Source organism: Cricetulus griseus, chromosome 3 (genome assembly GCF_003668045.3).
Source record: "Cricetulus griseus strain 17A/GY chromosome 3, alternate assembly CriGri-PICRH-1.0, whole genome shotgun sequence".
Lineage (NCBI taxonomy): Eukaryota > Metazoa > Chordata > Mammalia > Rodentia > Cricetidae > Cricetulus > Cricetulus griseus.
Genome location: NC_048596.1, coordinates 58,348,161 through 58,365,660, shown reverse-complemented (window position 1 = coordinate 58,365,660; position 17,500 = coordinate 58,348,161). Strand labels below are relative to the sequence as shown.

The following is a 17,500-nucleotide window of genomic DNA, read 5'->3' as shown; positions in this document are numbered from 1 at the left end:
TTTTTTTTTTTTATCTTTTCCAAGAAGCCCTTGGCTGGGCCTCTCTCACATCTTCCACAGTCCATTCAGTCTCTGCTCAGAACTGTATGTTTCCTTCCTTCACACTGTTTCTTGGTTTTCAGTACTACAACTGTTTGTTCAGGGTAATTCTCAGGTCATTGACATCCAGCTTGCCAATGACAGAACAAAACAACAAAACAACAAAAACACAGACTCTGATTTGTGTTGGTCAACTACTTCTGGGCATGGGGCCTCCCCTGAAGTGTGGCTGATGTATCTAGTGATACTCCACTGTAGAAAACTAATTCTCCCTTTCTCAGCATGGGATGGGACTTTGTGTCCACTTCCCCTTCTCAGTGCTGGGATACTGTCTGACTTGAACCTGTGTAGACCTTTTGTGTACTGTCACACAGTGTGCATCCATCCTCTTGTATCTGGAAGACATTGCTTCCTTGGCGTCATCCACCACTTCTGGATCTTAAAATCTTTCAGTCACCTCTTCTGCATAGGTTCCCCAGCCTTCGGTGAAGGGGATTAATGACATCCCATTCAGGGCTGAAGACTATGTCATGAGCGATACAGCCCTTTGCATGCCATCGTTAAATGTTAAGTTTCCATTAAGGCCCACTGACAAGCGAAGAATTGACTCTCAAAGGGAGAATGATTGGTGGTAGAGCTTCACTCCAAAATTCCAAGGGCCTCCACTGTGATGCACCTATAAATAAGGACCTGCCAAAGACTCCAAACACCATCCCTATCTGCCACTGCCACATTAAGTAACCATCAAGTCTCTGCTGGATCATTATGGTCCAGGTAGCAGAGCTTTCTGAGTTTATTTGACACAACCAAGTAAGGAGCTTGCTGCTTCCAAAATCCAAAATGCTTTACTAACAAGCCCAAAGTTACTTTGTAACAAGTAACAAGCCTGTCACTTTCCAATTACTTAGTCCTATCGGCATAATGTCATCAATGTAATGGGCCAAAGTGATGCCTTGTGTATCAGGTTCTCTGCAAACTAAACTATGACACAGGACTGGGCATTAATATGTCCTTGAGGTAAAATTGCAAAGGTATACTGCTGGCCTTGCCAACTGAAGGCAAAATGCTTCTGGTGGTCCTTCTGGACAGGTTTTGAGAAAAAAAAAGAACTTGACAGTTCAATAGCTGAACATCAGGTACCAGAGATGTGTCAGTCTGCTTAAGTAAGGAAACTGCATCTGGCATTGCGTCTGTGGTTGGAGTCACTACTTAGTTAAGCTTGCCATAGTCAACTGTCATTCTCTATGATCCATCTGTCTTCTGCACAGGCTAAAAGGGAGACTCAAAAGGAGATGTGGTAGGAACCTCCACCCCTGCATCTTTCCAAATTTTCCATCTTTATTTATGTACTGCATTACTTTGTTTATGAGTGTTTTGCCTGCATGTATGTCTGTGAGCTGCCTGGTGCCCATTTGAAGAGGGTATTAGATCCCCTGGTACTGGATTTATAGTTGTGAGCTGCTACATGGGTGCTAGGAATTGAACCAGGGTCCTCTGGAAAAGCACCCAGTACTCTTAACCTCTAAGCCATCTGTCTAGCCCCTCTCTTTAAAAAAAAATGATAATATGGGTGTTTTGCCTACAAGTCTATCTATGAACCACACGTGTCTGGTGCCCTTGGAGGCCAGAGAGGGAGGGCATCAGATCTCCAAGAACTGTAATTATCACCAAGTGGGCGCTGTGAATCAAACTGAGTCCTATGCTAGATCAGCCAAGTGCTATTAACCATCGAACGATTTCTCCACCCCACTCCACCCCCAGCATCTTGCAAGGCCTTAATGGTGGCACTAATTTCTATAATCCCTCCAGGGAATTTTCTTTTTTGGTTCACTATTTTCCCTGGTAGAAGCAACTAATGGCTTCCATTTGGCCATAATAGCCCTCATTCCACAGGTCTGACAAACAACATTGGGACTCTGCCAATCTCTAAGTATATCTGTCCTGCAGGGGTGAGTTTATGAGCCCAATGGACCCAGCGTGAGTCAAACTTTGGCTGAAACTCCATTAATCACATGACCTCCATAAGTCCTTACTTAACTGGAGGTCCACAACACTTTGGAGGGGGGTCTCCTAGAATCAGTGTCAGTTCAGAGCCAGTGTCTAGAAGGCCCTGGAAAGTCTGGTTATTTCCTTTTCCTGGATGTATAGCTGCCCTAATCAAAGCCCATGTGTTCCTTTGGAGAAAGATTGATTTAGTGTAAAACTTTTTGGTAGTGTGACAGGGCCCTTCCTTGGGGGACTTGCTTCTTCATTCAAGAGGTTCAGGGTCTATAATCGGGCTAGTCTGGGAATTTGTTAAAGAACCGTGATTTTCTGTTGCTACAATTCAAAGTAAATTTTTAAAAGTTTGTTTTATGTGTATGGGTGTTATGCCCGCATGCATGTCTGTACACCACTTGCATGCCTGGTGCCTACAGAGGCCTACAGAGGACATTGGAGCCCCTAGGACTGGAGTAACTACAGATTGTTGTAAGTTGCCATGTGGGTGCTGGGAATTGAACCCAGGCCCTCTGGAAGAACAGCCAGTGCTCTTAAGAGCTGCACTGGCACTCCAATCTCTCAAGGTAAATGTTTCATTTGCTCTGGAATTTGGTGTTTACTAAGCCCTCCTCCCCCACCTATTGCTCTTTTGGGAACACACACCACTGAGCTATCCCAGTTGGACCATAATGGACATTGCTTGGCCTCTGCTGTCCATTAGCATAGTATGTTGGAGAAAAAGAGGATGAAGATTAACATATGAAAGAAACCAATGGTAGAGGAAGACTGGAAACATCCAACCAGGGGCTGCTATAAAGGACAGATTACACCTGAATAAAGCTCAAATGCTCCAAATGTGGAGCATATAGCTACTATATAAATGACCCATAGAAGCTCCAGGCTGTCCTGACTCAGTGCCACCAGAGCTTCTAGCTTTCCCCAGCTCTCAGCCCACTTCCATTCTTAGAAGAGCCATTCTCTTTCCTTTTATTTTCATTTTAAAATTATGTTCATTTATTTATGTGTGTGCATGCATGTGTGTAATGATGCACAGTTCTTTAATTCACAAGATAGAATAGCAATGCTCTCTCTATATTACTCTGGTAGTGTAGCAATTTTAGGAGCAGATGAATTGGAGAGCCAACTCCAGACACCATCATCCTCAGAATTCTGCCTCTCTAGAACCTGCTACTAGTACCATAAACTGGATTTAAATGGGGTTCTTCAGAGACAGAACTAGTAGAATAAATATGTATTATAAAGGGGGATTTGTTGGATTGACTTACACAACAGTAGAGATGCTGTTTAGTTCACAAAGTTGATCACCTCAGCAGTCTCAATCTGGCCCTGAAGGTCTGGAAGATTCCTGGAGAGTCACTGGTGTGCAGTTCATGTTGGAAAAAGGCTGAAGAAGCTTGAGTCTGACGTCAGAAGAGGACAGTGGCAGCAGACACACACACACACACACACACACACACACACTGGCTTCAGACCAAGGGAAGGCAGGTAGCCAACACTGCTTTTGCTTTAGACTTTTTTGTACTGGGTCACCTGCTGGAAGGTACTCACTCCTGCTGAGTTAGACCTCTCTGGAAATACCTGTTGGAAATAAAATCTGGTAGTTCATTTCTAAAAGGGCCCTGAGCAAGCTTAAGTCCAGATATCAATGAACAGAAAGCACTAGACCCCTGCTGACGCCTGCCAGTCTAGCTATCCTTTCCTCACGACCCAGACTCTCCTAAGCTGCACACCATCTTGGAGTTTAGACAACTACTAACAGCTCAGATTCCCTGCAAGATGGTGCATCTGATAAGCATTCAAATAAATAATGTGTAAAACATAGAATGAATCCACACAAGGTTTTTATTGAGAAAAGCCATACAAGGAAGGTAGGACCTAGATAACATGTAAGCTCCCACTTTCCAGGTTATCCAGCTCCACAAGGGAGGAAGGACTATTGGTTTAGAAACTGTTCTCTGCATTCAGTCAGTGTGCCTGCCATTCCAGGCTGGTATCCAACTGTTGAAGAGCTAAGATAAACTGCTGAGATTTTGCTACTCTGATTCTTATTATGAAGTGAGAATAACTTTTTCCTCACAGATGCACACACAAGTGTGTCTCCTAGGTGATTCAGATCCTGACAAATTGACCGTAAAGATTATCTGTCACATCCTGGGCTGGTACAGGAAGAGTGGCCCACAACCGTGTCCAGGCCTAACATGTCTTTGGCCCTGTTTTTTCCCCACTACTGTGACCTTAGAGGTCACAGTAAATCACACCAGATAGATACCCAAAGAGGGTTTAGCACAGTGTGATGGTGGTTTTGACATGTCAACTTGACTGACCAAAAGTATTCAGATCAAACACTACCTCTGACTGTGCATCGCTGAGGGTGCTTCTAGGAGCAAGCAGCAAAGAGAAACAGTAAGGTGGGTGACCTTCCCAGCCACCGAGTCCAAAGTAGAAAAGGTGGAAGAAATCAACTTGCCTCCTTTTTCCTGCCTCATCACTGCAGCTGAGACACTGGACTTCTCCTGCCCTCAGACAAGATTCACACCACCAGACCTCCTGAATCTCAAGCATCTGTCTATGGACTGAATCGCACCACTGATTTCCCTCATTGCCTTTCTGTTGCTGTGATAAAATGCCCTGACAAAAGTAACTTTAGGATGGAAGTATTTATTCTGACTCATAGTTCAAAGTACAACACATAATGGCAGGAAGTCAAGGCAGCAGGGGCCCGAATCTCCTGGCCATGTTGTGTCTCCGAGCAACGAATATCTATGCTCAGCTCACTTTCTCTTTTTCATATAGTCCTAGATGCCAGCCAAGGGAATGGTGCCACCCACAGTGGATGGGTCTTCTCATCTCAATTAACTTAATCTAGATAGTCCCTCATTAGTGTGTCCAAGGACTTGTTTCCTAGATGATTCTAGATCTTGACAATATTACACATGATGGATGGATGGATGGATGGATGGATGGATGGATGGATGGATGGATGGTTAATGGGTGAATGGAGAAACAGTGGATGGATGGATGAATAGAATGTAGTTATTTATAACTCATTAAACACACATTATCTGGAGAATGCTGACTAATACAGATTTTAGTACCAAGAGTGTTTTCTGAATCAACAGTCTAGTCTCACTAGACTTAAAACCACTAATAACTATATTACTAGTATTAACAAGCCAGGAGCTAAGTAACTCTGCATATAATACTTCTGAACATTTTTTAAAGCCAAGATATCAGTCCTTTGCTCTTAATATTTCTGGACTAGGTGACAAAAAGCATGAGCTCAGGCTTTGCATTTCCTATCAAACATCACACAGATGATCTATAAGCCCTGTGGTGTGAGGGGCAACCTTGTCTCCTGAAGATGCAGAGAGGAATGTACTGAAAGTCAAATACAGAACCTTATGTGACATATTATTTATGATTTATTAAAGCTTACCTGAGGATTCAGAAGCAAAGCCAGCCTCAAGCTATAGAGATCAGGCAGTGGTGATACACACCTTTAATACCAGAACTCAGGATTAAGAGATAGATGGATCTCTGAGTCCAAGACCACCCTGGAGTACCAGAGAGTGAATCAGAGCTCACGCCTTTAATCCCAGGACTTGAGCCGTATAAAAGGTAGAGACATTCAGTCTCAGGAGTCTCTAGCCACGTTGAGGACTGCATAGCAGTCTGAGTGAACCTGAGAAGAAGTGAAATCGGGAGCAGTTTGAGGATCACCCCTTTGGTCTGAGCTGAGGTAGAGGTAAGAGCTAGTGGCTGGGCTGCTTTGTTTTTCTGATCTTCAGCTTGAAGCTTGAACCCCATTATCAGTCTCTGGGTCTTTTATTTATCGTGCTACAATTGGTGCCGGTAAGAGCGAGTGGCTGGCTGCTTTGCTTTTCTGAATCTTCAGGCAAGCTTTAATAAATCATAAATAATATATTACAGCAGAACCTCATTCTAGACTCACTGGATCACAAGGCAAGGTAAATCTATTGTTTAAATGAGGACACTGACTGGGAAAGAATGGATCCTGAAAGCTGGGATGGGTCATGTGGAAAAACCATCATGATGCTGAGGACACCAAGATCCTGTGTTCTGATGAACCTCTCTTGTCAGCAAGAGTGGTTCCAATGGGCAGGAGAGATTGTTTGGGGGTTAAGAGCATATAGTGCTCTTACAGAGAACCTAAATTCAACCACTAGCACCCATGTCAGATGGCTCACAACTACCTACAATACTAGCTCCAGGGGATCTGATATCTCTGGACTTTGTGGGTACCCCCACATACACACACACATATGCAGCATACATACACACACAATTAAAAATAAAATATTTTTTTAAATCAAAGAAGTGATTTCTACCCCATAGATGGGGCCTCCCTGTTTACCTGGGGGAAGTCTGTAAAGCCCAGGGAAATAGCAATGACCTTTCCCAAGGTAGCTACCAGGCAGGGCAATACCGGTTCCTTCCAGCACCACCCCTCCCTGTGTGTCCTACTTTGTTCTTCCCTTGCTGTGATAAATATGGCCAAAGGCAACTTGGGGAAGAAAGGGTTTATTTGGCTTATGTTTGAGTAATAGCCTATCACTAAAGGAAGTCAGGACAAGAGTTCAAGGCAGAAACCAGGAGTCAGGAACCATGGAGGGATGTTGTTTACTGGTCTGATCTCTGGCTCATGCCTAGTTAACTTCCTTACGCAGCTCAGGCCCACCAGTCTAGAGATGCTGACACCCATGGTGGACTGGGCCCTCCCACATCAATTATTAGTCAAGGCAATCTCTCACAGATATGGCCATAAGTCAATCTGATCACGGCAATTCTTTAATTAAGGTTCCCTTTCTGATGGTGACTCTAGGTTTGTGTCAAGCTGACAATGAAAACTCGCCAGCACAATTGTTTCCAGACTCATAAGTAAACATGGGTCCTGGAGCAGAACAATATGTGACCCACAAGGATATGCACTATACTTGAGAAGAACTGCTTGAGTTCTCCATTTTATACAGACAGAAATGTAGTGGTCAGGAAATCATTAGAATTCTTGTGGTAATAGATATCAAATGAGACTGTGAGGTAGGACAGGGTCAAACATAACGTTGGATCAGAACAGATGTATCGTTATGGGAGCACTGAAGGCAGATCTGTGTATCTAATGATACAGCTCCAGGAATCACAAGGATGAAAGTCAGGCATGGTGGTGCACTCCTTTATTCCCAGCACTTAGGAGACAGAGACAGGCAGATCTCTGAATTTAATGCTATCCTGATCTACAAACCAAGTTCCAGGACAGTCAGAACAGTATAGTGAACCCTGTCTCAAACAAAACAAAACAAAAGTCTAGTTAGGTATTGGTTGGTTGGCTGGTTAGTTAGTTAGACTGATTTTGTTTGTGCGTGTATGTCTGTGTCTGCATGTGGTGGCCACAGAGAAGGAATCAGAAATAGGAGATTTCCAATGGTTTTATGTAGAGGGGTGAATGAAAGACACGGGAAATTGGATATTTGAGATTGGATTTAACTTGTTTAACTTGTTTGCCCACACTGGAAAGGTCTAGAAGGCTGACTTTTACAATGACTATGAGAAACAAACTTGGGGCAGAGGGGAAGGGGCAGTATCCTTCCACTATCCTGTGACTGCTCATCCTTGAAGACTGTACTTTACAGTGGGAACCAAAGCTAATCAACTGGAAAACTCAAAACCAGTGACAGACATTGGATCCCAGGGTGGCATGGGCCATGTGGGGGCTCTCAGCCGGGACAGGCACAGTGGCTGAAGTTACTATAATGGAGAGCAGAGGCTCAGCCAGTCTGAGCAGTCTGGCAAGTACAGACCTGTAGTACTGGCTGATTGATCATGGTGTTCCTTCGGGGAAACAGATAGAATGTCTGCTACCTTCTTGTTTGATCTTTCTATGGAAAACTTCCAGGATCCGTGAGCAAAAGTGTAACTTGAGTCATAAAAACAAAAGGTCACAGAGTCTATCAATCCCCAGACCTGAGCCAGTTTGTGAATCTGAGCTCCTGAATGAAGGGGAGGCCTGGTTCACTGCAGGAGAAATCTTGGCCACAATACACATAAGGTTTCTTGTTGGTTTTTCCATTCACCTCCCCCAAGTGGACCCAAGACCCTTTCTCAGGTATGCTACACTGGAGAAGAGGAAATGAGCAGTGTGTTCAGGGCCTACTCAGAACTTGCTCTAGATTGACACTGATTCCAGAAGACTAGATCTTCATGGTGGCCCCCCAGTCAGAGTCAGGACTTACAGAGGTAAGAAGATCCATAGAGTGTCAGGTCTGGTCCATCTCAATGTGTGCTTATAGGTCCCAAGTTCCATTCTGTGATCATTTCCCTAGATCTAGAAAAGAAAAAAAGGAACAGATTTACTTATCCAGTAGCAGGATCCTTCAGTTGACTTCCTGACCCATACAACAGGAGTTGCTATGGTAACAAAGGCAAAGTAGAAGCACTAGACTAGAACCACTTCCAACTAGAAAACTGGTGAGGTGAGTGCAGTGAGATCCCTCAGGAGGACTGTGGATGCCATGCAGTGAATGGAACTGAATGATGCAGGGTGAGCCAGATATGGTGGTACATGCCTATAAGCCAGGAACTCAGGAGGTAGAGGCAGGAGGATCACCATAAGCTCAAGGTCAGCCTGACATACATAGCAAATTCCAAGCCAGCCTAGGCTACAGAATAAGACTCTCTCAGAAAAGCAAAAAATGGGGCTGGCAAGATGGCTCGGTGGGTAGAGGCACCTGTCCCCAATCTTGATAACCTGAGTTCCATCCCCAGGACCTGTATGGTGGAAGGAGAGAACCAACTCCCACAAGTTGCCCTCTGGCCTTCACATGTGCTCCATGGCATATGTACCCACCACCCCAACCCACAATAAATAAAGAAATGTATGTTTTAAAAAAGAAACACAAGTAGTAACTTCCATCCCCACCACCACCACACACACACACACACACACACACACACACACACACACACACACACACACACACACACAACTCTCCTCCTGGCCTGAAGAGTTGATGCGAGGACCCTAGAGGAACATGGTGGGATCTGTCACAGCTTTACTCAGGTAGTAACTCCAGTCATAGACTCCCCACTAGATGCTGTTTCCTAACCTGGGTGCATGAACATGTGCCCTGGTGGCTGGTATATAGACAATGACTGGCAACACCTCTTTCCCTACCCTTTCATCTGGCAAGGCCACCTTCTCCATCCTTCCTCAAAGTATCTGCTCCACAGCCCTGGTTCACAGTTGGATTCACAAGAACCTTATGACATTTCTCTTCCTTCTCATCATTGGCCTGTTGCACTGATGTCACATTGACTGTGAACCGAGCAATCCACAAGTAGCAACTACTGACTTCTTGGTAAGACACTGGGTGTGACAGGGAGGGAAGTCAGTTCAAACGAATTTCAACATAAGATGTCTAGGCACGTCAAAACATCTCTTCCAGGGAAAGATAAGCTATTACACATGATCCCAGCCTCAACCAAAAGAAAGCACAGCCTCTCATGGGCCTATTCATATTCTTCACTTGGATATGTTGCTCAGGCATTTACTAAACTATGCATATGGTCCCCAACAGGTTCAGATGTTCTTCCATAAAGGACTCTCTGACTCTCACAGAAGTAGTGCTGGGACTGCAATGACAGAGGCTAGACCGCACAGGGAACTAGCAGCAGACTGCCCTGCCAGATTGTGGAGGTCCTGCCCTTATTTGCAAAGAACCACTTCTCTAAAGAGAGTCTGCTTTTGGTTGCTCCTGAGTATTCATAGAAACATGTCTCACTCATTACTATGCATCCTAAGCTGCCCATCTTGGACCACATGTCATAAAGCTGGGTGTGTCCAGCAACAAGGTATCATCAGACAGAAGTGAGCTATCTGATTGGATCTAAGTGGGCCCTGAAGGCACAGAGTAAGTACCAGGTAGAAGTGGCCCAGATGTCACTGCTCTTTGCTCCTCTCAGTTGACAGTTGTGGCCTCATGGAGAGTGCCCTATGACCAGTTAGCAGTATAAGGGATGACCTGTGTCTAGCTTACCAAGTTGGGATGGCTAATTTTATGTTAACTTGACACAGGCTAGAGTCATTTTGGAAAAGGGAACTTCAATTTAAAAATTGAAGGGGCTGGAGAGATGGCTCAGAGGTTAAGAGCACCGACTGCTCTTCCAGAGGTCCTGAGTTCAATTCCCAGCAACCACATGGTTGCTCACAACCATCCGTTATGAGATCTGGTGCCCTCTTCTGGTGTGCAGATATACATGGAAGCAGAATGTTGAATACATAATAAATAAATAAATAAATAAATAAATAAATAAAATCTTTAAAAAAATGTCACCATCAAACTGGCCTGTAGAAAAGCCTGTGGTTCATTTCTTAATTGATGATTGATATGGGTGGGCCATTCCACAGGCAGCAGTGCCTTGGGTGGATGGTCCTGGGTAGTATAAGAAAGAAGGCTGGGCAACCATGAGGAGCAAGTCAGTGAGCAGCACTCCTCTATGGTTTCTATTTCAGTTCCTAACCCCCAGGTTCCTACCCTGGTTGAGTTCCTCCCTGATTTCTCTCAGTGATAGGCTGTGACATGTAGGTATAAGACAAAATAACCCTCTTTCTCCCCAAGCTGTTTTTGGTCTTGGTGTCTTACCACAAGAGAAATCCTAGTAAGACACCAGAGTTATGTAGGCACATCCTACAAGTTGACAGCTGCGGTGTTGCAGACCTCTTTTGAACACCCTTCCATGATAGTGGCGAGGGGACCCTCTCAATGGCAGAGCTTTGTTGGCCAGTGAACTTGGCTATGCCCTTTGCTTGGGATGAAAAATAGCTAGACCTGGATTATAAACCAGTTCTTGAACTATGTCTAGTGGTTTTACTGAATGATTGAGGATGCTGAATAAACTTGATGAGACTATGTATGGCAAAGAAAGTTGGGGAAGAAATACAAGGAGCTGGGATGCAGCTCAGTTGGTGTTCTAGTGTCCTTTCCGATACTGTGACAAACACCATGGCCAAAAGCAACTCAGAGAATGAAGAGTTAATTTCCCCTTCCAGTTCCAGAGGGATAAGAGTCCAGCATAGCAGGAAGGCATAGCAACAAGCGGCAGACATGGAAAGACCAGATCTTTAACCACGGAAAGCTGTAAGGACAATGCAGAGAATGTGAATTGGAAGTGGTACAAGGCTATCCTCCTCCCCCCACCCCCCCCCCTCCACCCCCGTCTCCAGCAAGACCGCCCTCCTAAACTCTCCCAAACAGCATCACCCACTGGGGACCAGGTGTTCAAATACTAGTGCCTTAAACAACATTTCTTGCTCAAGCCACTAAAACTAATGTGGCTGGCCAGTGAGCCCCATTGACACTCCCTCCCTCATTTCTGCCTCCTCAGCACTGGGATTATAAGCAGACACCAGCATGCCAGGCTTTTTTATGTGGGTTCTGGGGATTGAATTCAAGACCTCATGCTTTCAAAGCAAGTACTACCAACTGAGCAGTCTTCCCAGCCCTAGACTGGTAACCCCCAAACAGAAATTTGCCTCTCACAGGATGAGAAGTTGAAGATTGAGTTGTCTGGGGAAGACCTGTTCCTCCCAGATGTATTCCTCCCTGCTGTGTCCTAGCATGGAAGGATGAGTGGACATATCCCTCATGCCTGTGAGAACATGGTTCCCATTTGCTAGGGCTCTGTCACCTCCCAAAAGCTGGTATAAAGCATCATGTTTGTGGTCAGGCATTTTAACCTCAGGGACACTGCATTGCCTCTGGGAAAGGAACACACTTGCCAACAAGTGAAGCATGGCACGAGGCCACATCCATGTCATTCACAAGCCTAACTGTGTCTCCACCACTCTGAAGCAGCTGGCTTATAGCTTGAAGATAAAGTACAGCACCAACTGAGTGGCAGTGCCTATTAGAGCTGAGGCAGAATTCTCCAGAAGGCTGAATGTTCTCTGACTCAGTGTTCCATGTCCTGTACTGTTTCTCCCATAGTCATGATTCATGGGTCCAGAAATCAAGGGGTGGGTATGGGAATGGAACCACTAACCACCACCCCTGGAGACCCAGGAGCATTTTTTTTCCTGTTTGTACAACCTTATGCTCTGCTGGCCTAGGAATCTTGGTTCCAGAATAGGTGGCACTTCTGTAAGGAGGTTCAACACTGTCTTGAACTGGATGCTAAGACCCTCACCTTCCCCTCCCTGACTCCTCACAGTCAATCTGAGTTCCTCAGGCTGAGGAGTGGTTAGGGATTGGTGGAATGCCTGATCATGGCTACCAGGAGAGATCTGCAGTTCAGGGCTCCCTTAGGGTGTCTCTACTGTCACCTGGTTAAGGTCAAGGGGACCACAAGAACTCACAGACCAGGGAAAAATGTAGGTCATCTGCCAGGTAAAAAGCAAAAGCAGCCAAGGGCAAATGGTCTGCAGAAAGGGTGGTGGAAGAAGGCATTTCTGAATGCTAGCTAAGGCGATGTGACCTGAGACAGCCGCAAAGATTGCAGTGGCCACAGCACTTCCTCTTTTTTCTCGAGGGTTTCTCTGTGGCTTTGGAGCCTGTCCTGGAACTCGCTCTGTAGACCAGGCTGAACTCAAACTCATAGAGATCCACCTGCCTCTGCCTCCTGAGGCTAGGACTCCTTTAGTGCTGGGATTAAGGAGTGTGCCACCAATGTCCAGCCACTCCAGCACTTCCTCTTTTAATAATGTCTCTAGAGAGATGTCCCAGAAGTTAAGAGCACTGGATGCTCTTGCAGAGGACTTGGATATGGTTCACAGTACCAGTACCAGCTCATGATTGCCTGTAACTCCAGTTCCAGAGGATCCAACATACTCTTCTGGCCTCCATGGGCATGACATATATGTGGTGCACATACATACATGTATGCCTGCAAACACCCATGCACATGAAATAAAAACAAATTTTAAAAAACCCTTCAGTTTCTTGCTGTGTAGCTGTGGCTGGCCTGAAACTCATTATGTAGACTTAGTTGGCCTTGAAGTCACAAAGATCCATCTGCCACTGCCTCCTAAATTCTGGGATTAAAATTGTGCACCACCACACCCAGCAAATTTGTCTTTTTTTCTTTTAAAGAAAGTGTCTGTGGGTATATAGTCCATATGTGAGGAATCAGAATGTTTCCTTCATGTTTCTTTCCTAGCTTATTCCTGAATCATAGTCTTTTGAGTTATATGGATGTCAAGGGGAGACCAAACATCACCCAAGAACTATACATTCTCTAGGGAAGGGTTCAGGGGATGCTTGGGACACAGCACATGGCTGGCTCATGTTATGTAGAACCATGGCCTTGTAGTCTACTGGGAGATAAAGAGGGATTTAGGGAGATGTTGCCAGTCATGTGGTCCTAGCTACATCACTGTGAATGTGTCCTGTTGTCATGGATGAACTTGGCAGTTTAGAGTGTCAGCCTAATGGGTTATGAACTGCACAGATAGATGAAAAAGCACTGTTCTTGAATTGGTATCTGGAGGTTTTTTCTGGAAGATACTGAAACATGAAAAAGTGGTTATGGGAAAGACCCACCTTACCCAATGTGGGTAGCACCATCTGAACAGGTGAAAGTCCAGATAGAAAACAGTGAAGCTCTCCCTTCCCCTTGTCTCATCCTTCTGGCATACTTCTGTCCGTGGACATCAGACCTCTGGGCTCTCTGGGAGAGCCAAACACCCAGGACGACTGCAGGCCTTCAGCCTTGGATTGTGTATTAGTTTATTGGCTCCCCTGGTTCTAAGGCAATTGAATTTGGACTGAACCTCAGTAACTGGTCCCCTGGGTCTCCAGACCACATATGGGACCATTGTGGGACTTCTCTGTGTCTACAACCATATATGCCAATATCCTTAATAAGTACCTCTCATCGGTCTCTGTCTCAGGGTAGAGATACAGTAAATGGAGCAGGCCTCTGAACACTCTCGACCCTCCTCACTAGAGATGCTCTAGCTCATAGGGTTGCCTCATCTGAGTTCTTGTCCCTTCTTGGGGGCATTCCAATGACTGATGGAGGGAAAAAGGGACAATACCTTTCTCTCGGTTTCTGGTGCCTCCAAAGGGCTGCATCAGCTCCAAAAGTACCCTTGGACCATCAAAGCTATCTTGAAAGTCTGCTCCATTCTTCCAACAGTGGGAGTGGGACAGGGAGCTGTCCCTGGCTCCTGGATGTTCATGGGGTACAAGGAGCCTATTCTAGGCAGGTGCTGTGGGACTGTCACGCTAGAGACCCAAAGCCTAGGGTCAGAACCTAGATACTATTATGGGCAGGCACCTCCTTATAGGACAGGAAAGCATGGACCCTGGGTTTCCTGGATGGAATGAGAGGAAGCAGAGACCTCTGATCTGGCTAGAATGACAGATGCCCACAGAGTCTTGCAGGCCTGTGGCTCCATCCACACCATGGGCCCTTCCTATCTCAGTACAAAGTACGATCTGGGCACTGAGTTAGAGACTGAGATAGAGAATATTCTACCCCACCAGATGCTGTGTCTGCACCTAGTATCCCCACTTGATGGTGGCATTTAGGGGCTCAGAAGTGTATGCATTCTGCAGATGCTGATCCATAGTACCCGCTGACCTTACTGTGGTCGGCCTAGTGGGCAGTGGGTCTTGGCTTAAACTTGGGACAGCCAGCATTATACCATCCCCCTGGCATGCTAGAAGGAGGGGGATAAAGTCAGAAGGTGGACTCCTTGTTGGATCCCCATCCTACACCACGCCTGGAGTTCAGCCCCTCTCCCTGGACCTCTCTCTAGTGGCCTCTGAACCTGTGTCTCCTTTTTTTCTCCCTCTTTCCTTCTCCCAGTAGTGCCCTGTATTGAGGCCCTTGAACCAGTCACCCTCCTCATTGCCCAGTGGGCTGCAAGCAGCTGTCAGACCAGTTGTCACCACAGCCTTTCCCAGACCTTGCCAATGTCCTTTGTGGAGTCTCCCGACTCTCTTGTCGGCCACAAATTTTGGACCTCTGAGTCTTATTTAATATTTTTTTTCTCTCTTAATTACTTAGTATTGATCTGGAAACCAGAGCTCAGTTCCACTGCAAAAAAAATTAATAGGAGGCAGTACTGATGGCTATTTCTTTTCCTTAATGTTAGATCCTGGTCCCAGCCATTTCCCCACCCACTCACTGGTTGGTACTGAGGCCCTAGCCCCATCCTCCCAGCCACCCACTCCCTTGAAAGCACCTTCCCACTTCCTTCTCCCACAGCTTAACCCAACCTGGTTTGGTCATTCACTCATGCTTGAGGAAATGGGAAGCAGAGACAGTTAAAGATTGTAGAACTTTCTTCCATGGCACCCACCCTTCCTGGCTTTCCCCTGAGTATTCCCAGCTACTTCCTTGCTTTGAAAGACTTGCCTTCAATCCAGACTTCAGGTTCTCTGTTGAGTAGACCCACCCATCTTCCCTTTACATTCTACTCCATCCTGCAGTGGCCTCTCCACCCAGTCCCAGTGACCCCCTTGACCTATCAGGGTCTAGGCTGGAGGTGAATAGGGAACACACTTGACCATTCACACCTTTTTTTCCTAAGCACTTCACACTTCTTCAGATCTCATCTTGCAGTCTCTCTGTGGGAACTTCAGAGTCCCTTCAGAAAAACTGGCTTCCCCTGTGTGGCCTGGTCACATGGAACTCGGTGAGCAACTGCTGTCAATCATGGTATAGCTTGTCCTGGCAGACCCTGGTAGAGTCTAAACAGTAAGAGACGGATCAGGAAGAGTCCCCGTGACAGACCAAAGGTCCTAAAGTCTCAATGTGACCTTTATGTTCTCAGCTAAGGGGCTAAGGCAATGTTTAGGGCATAATGACTTTGATCAGAAGGGGCTGGGCCAGGTGAGCACCCACCCTGTGTGAGCCTGGTCACTGCAGAGGCAGGAGATAATTTCCCCAGGCTGTCCCCAGGCTCCAATTCCTCCCATTCATGGCAATGGGACAGAGGTGGGAGTCAGGGGTTGCTAGGCTTCCCTAGGTTTGTATCCCACAGGAATGGAGGCACCAAAAGCAACACAGCCAGCCCTGGTTACTCCTCAGAACCCCTCTTTCCTCAGGAGATGGGTCTTAACAGGCTACTGCTCCCAGGGCTGAGTAAAGACTCCTGAGTAGATGGTAAAGTTGACCCTGGCTTCACACTAGCAGGCAGCATCACTTGGGGCTTAGCACAGAATGACTCAGGGAATGTAAGGGCAGGATTAGCCTTGTAGGTTGAAGCTCCACCCCCAGCCTAGACAGTGGGCCATCTGACCCTCTCCTCAGGGACAGGGCCTTCTCTTGCTGGCTCAGTCCAGATTTCCGGATTCCACTGCCTACAAGGAGTCCTGAAGACTGCCCCAGTCCTCAGAGAACTGTGTACGCTTGGCCAGGCTGATTCCCTGAGACTGTACTATCCTAGGAAGCAAGGGTCTCACAGTAAGGGCACAATGTCTGGCCAGTCATAGTCAGGGTTCACAGTCCTCCAGAGGCCAGCCAGGCTTTTTTCTTTCCACAGCTGCAGTATCCACCCCACCCCTAAGGAATCCAGAATTGTTGCTGCCCTCTTCCTCCAATAGCAGGACTGAAGGGGGGTTGGGTCCCTGCAGATCCTGGGGAGACTCAGCCTGACCCACATGTGACCTCTACAAGCTCCCTGAGAGTTGAACAGATCCCACATCTCAGGGCTCCCAGCACATGCCAACGTGCTCTCCTGGGCTCAGCAAGTCCAGGGTTCCAGGCACAAAGCCAGCACCTCACTGAAAACTGTTCTGTGTACAACTGCAGGCCAGTCACAGGCAAGCTCACAAGCCCTTGGCACTGACAGCCTGCCATACAGGGCCCTGCCTTGAGCTCCCTTTTCCTCCTGATTCTGAAGGCTTGATGGTTTGGGCCTTTTGAAAACCTTACAAGTTGGGGCTGTTTGTTATCCCTGAGGCAGGAAGGTGTCCCTTGCTGGTGACCTCTGGACAATCTCTGTCCATAGGCCAGCCACTGATGGCTCTTCCTGAAACTGCACTGCTGTCCCTGTGGGTTTCCCTGACTCCCTGCTGGTTGTCCACAGGGAACACTTCAAAACACAGTCCAGAGCCTGACCCTCCAGGGTCCCCAGGGCCAGGCTCAGACTCTAGCCTTTCCTCTCACTCCCTTCCCATGCTTCTGGTCTTGGGTCTTTATCCACATATTGACCAAGTGTCGGGCATAGTTTCTGCTTAACCACTCAGCCACCACTGCTTTTCTCCCCGCTTCAGGCTCCTCTAAGTTCCCTGACTTGGTGACAGGTCTTATTTTCTGTCTGTCTGTTCCCTCTTGCCCCAGAGCTCTTCTGGTCTGCTAAATGTGATGACCAGAATGAGAAATGACTTCCTGTTCTAGTTTGTTTTCTGTTACTGTAATAAAACACCATGACTGAAAACCAACTTAGAGAAAGAAATTGTTTACTTGGCTCATGCTTCCAGGCTATAGTCTATCA

General features: G+C 46.5%; 1 long non-coding RNA gene across 1 annotated transcript in view; it reads right to left on the bottom strand.

Moving 5' to 3' along the window:
• Positions 1–17,500, bottom strand: part of LOC103161825 — a 90,939-nt gene that overhangs the window by 64,302 nt on the left and 9,137 nt on the right. The window contains exon 2 of the long non-coding RNA XR_003483998.2: positions 8,289–8,380. This is a non-coding gene — a long non-coding RNA (uncharacterized LOC103161825). The remainder of the gene's footprint in view (positions 1–8,288; positions 8,381–17,500) is intronic.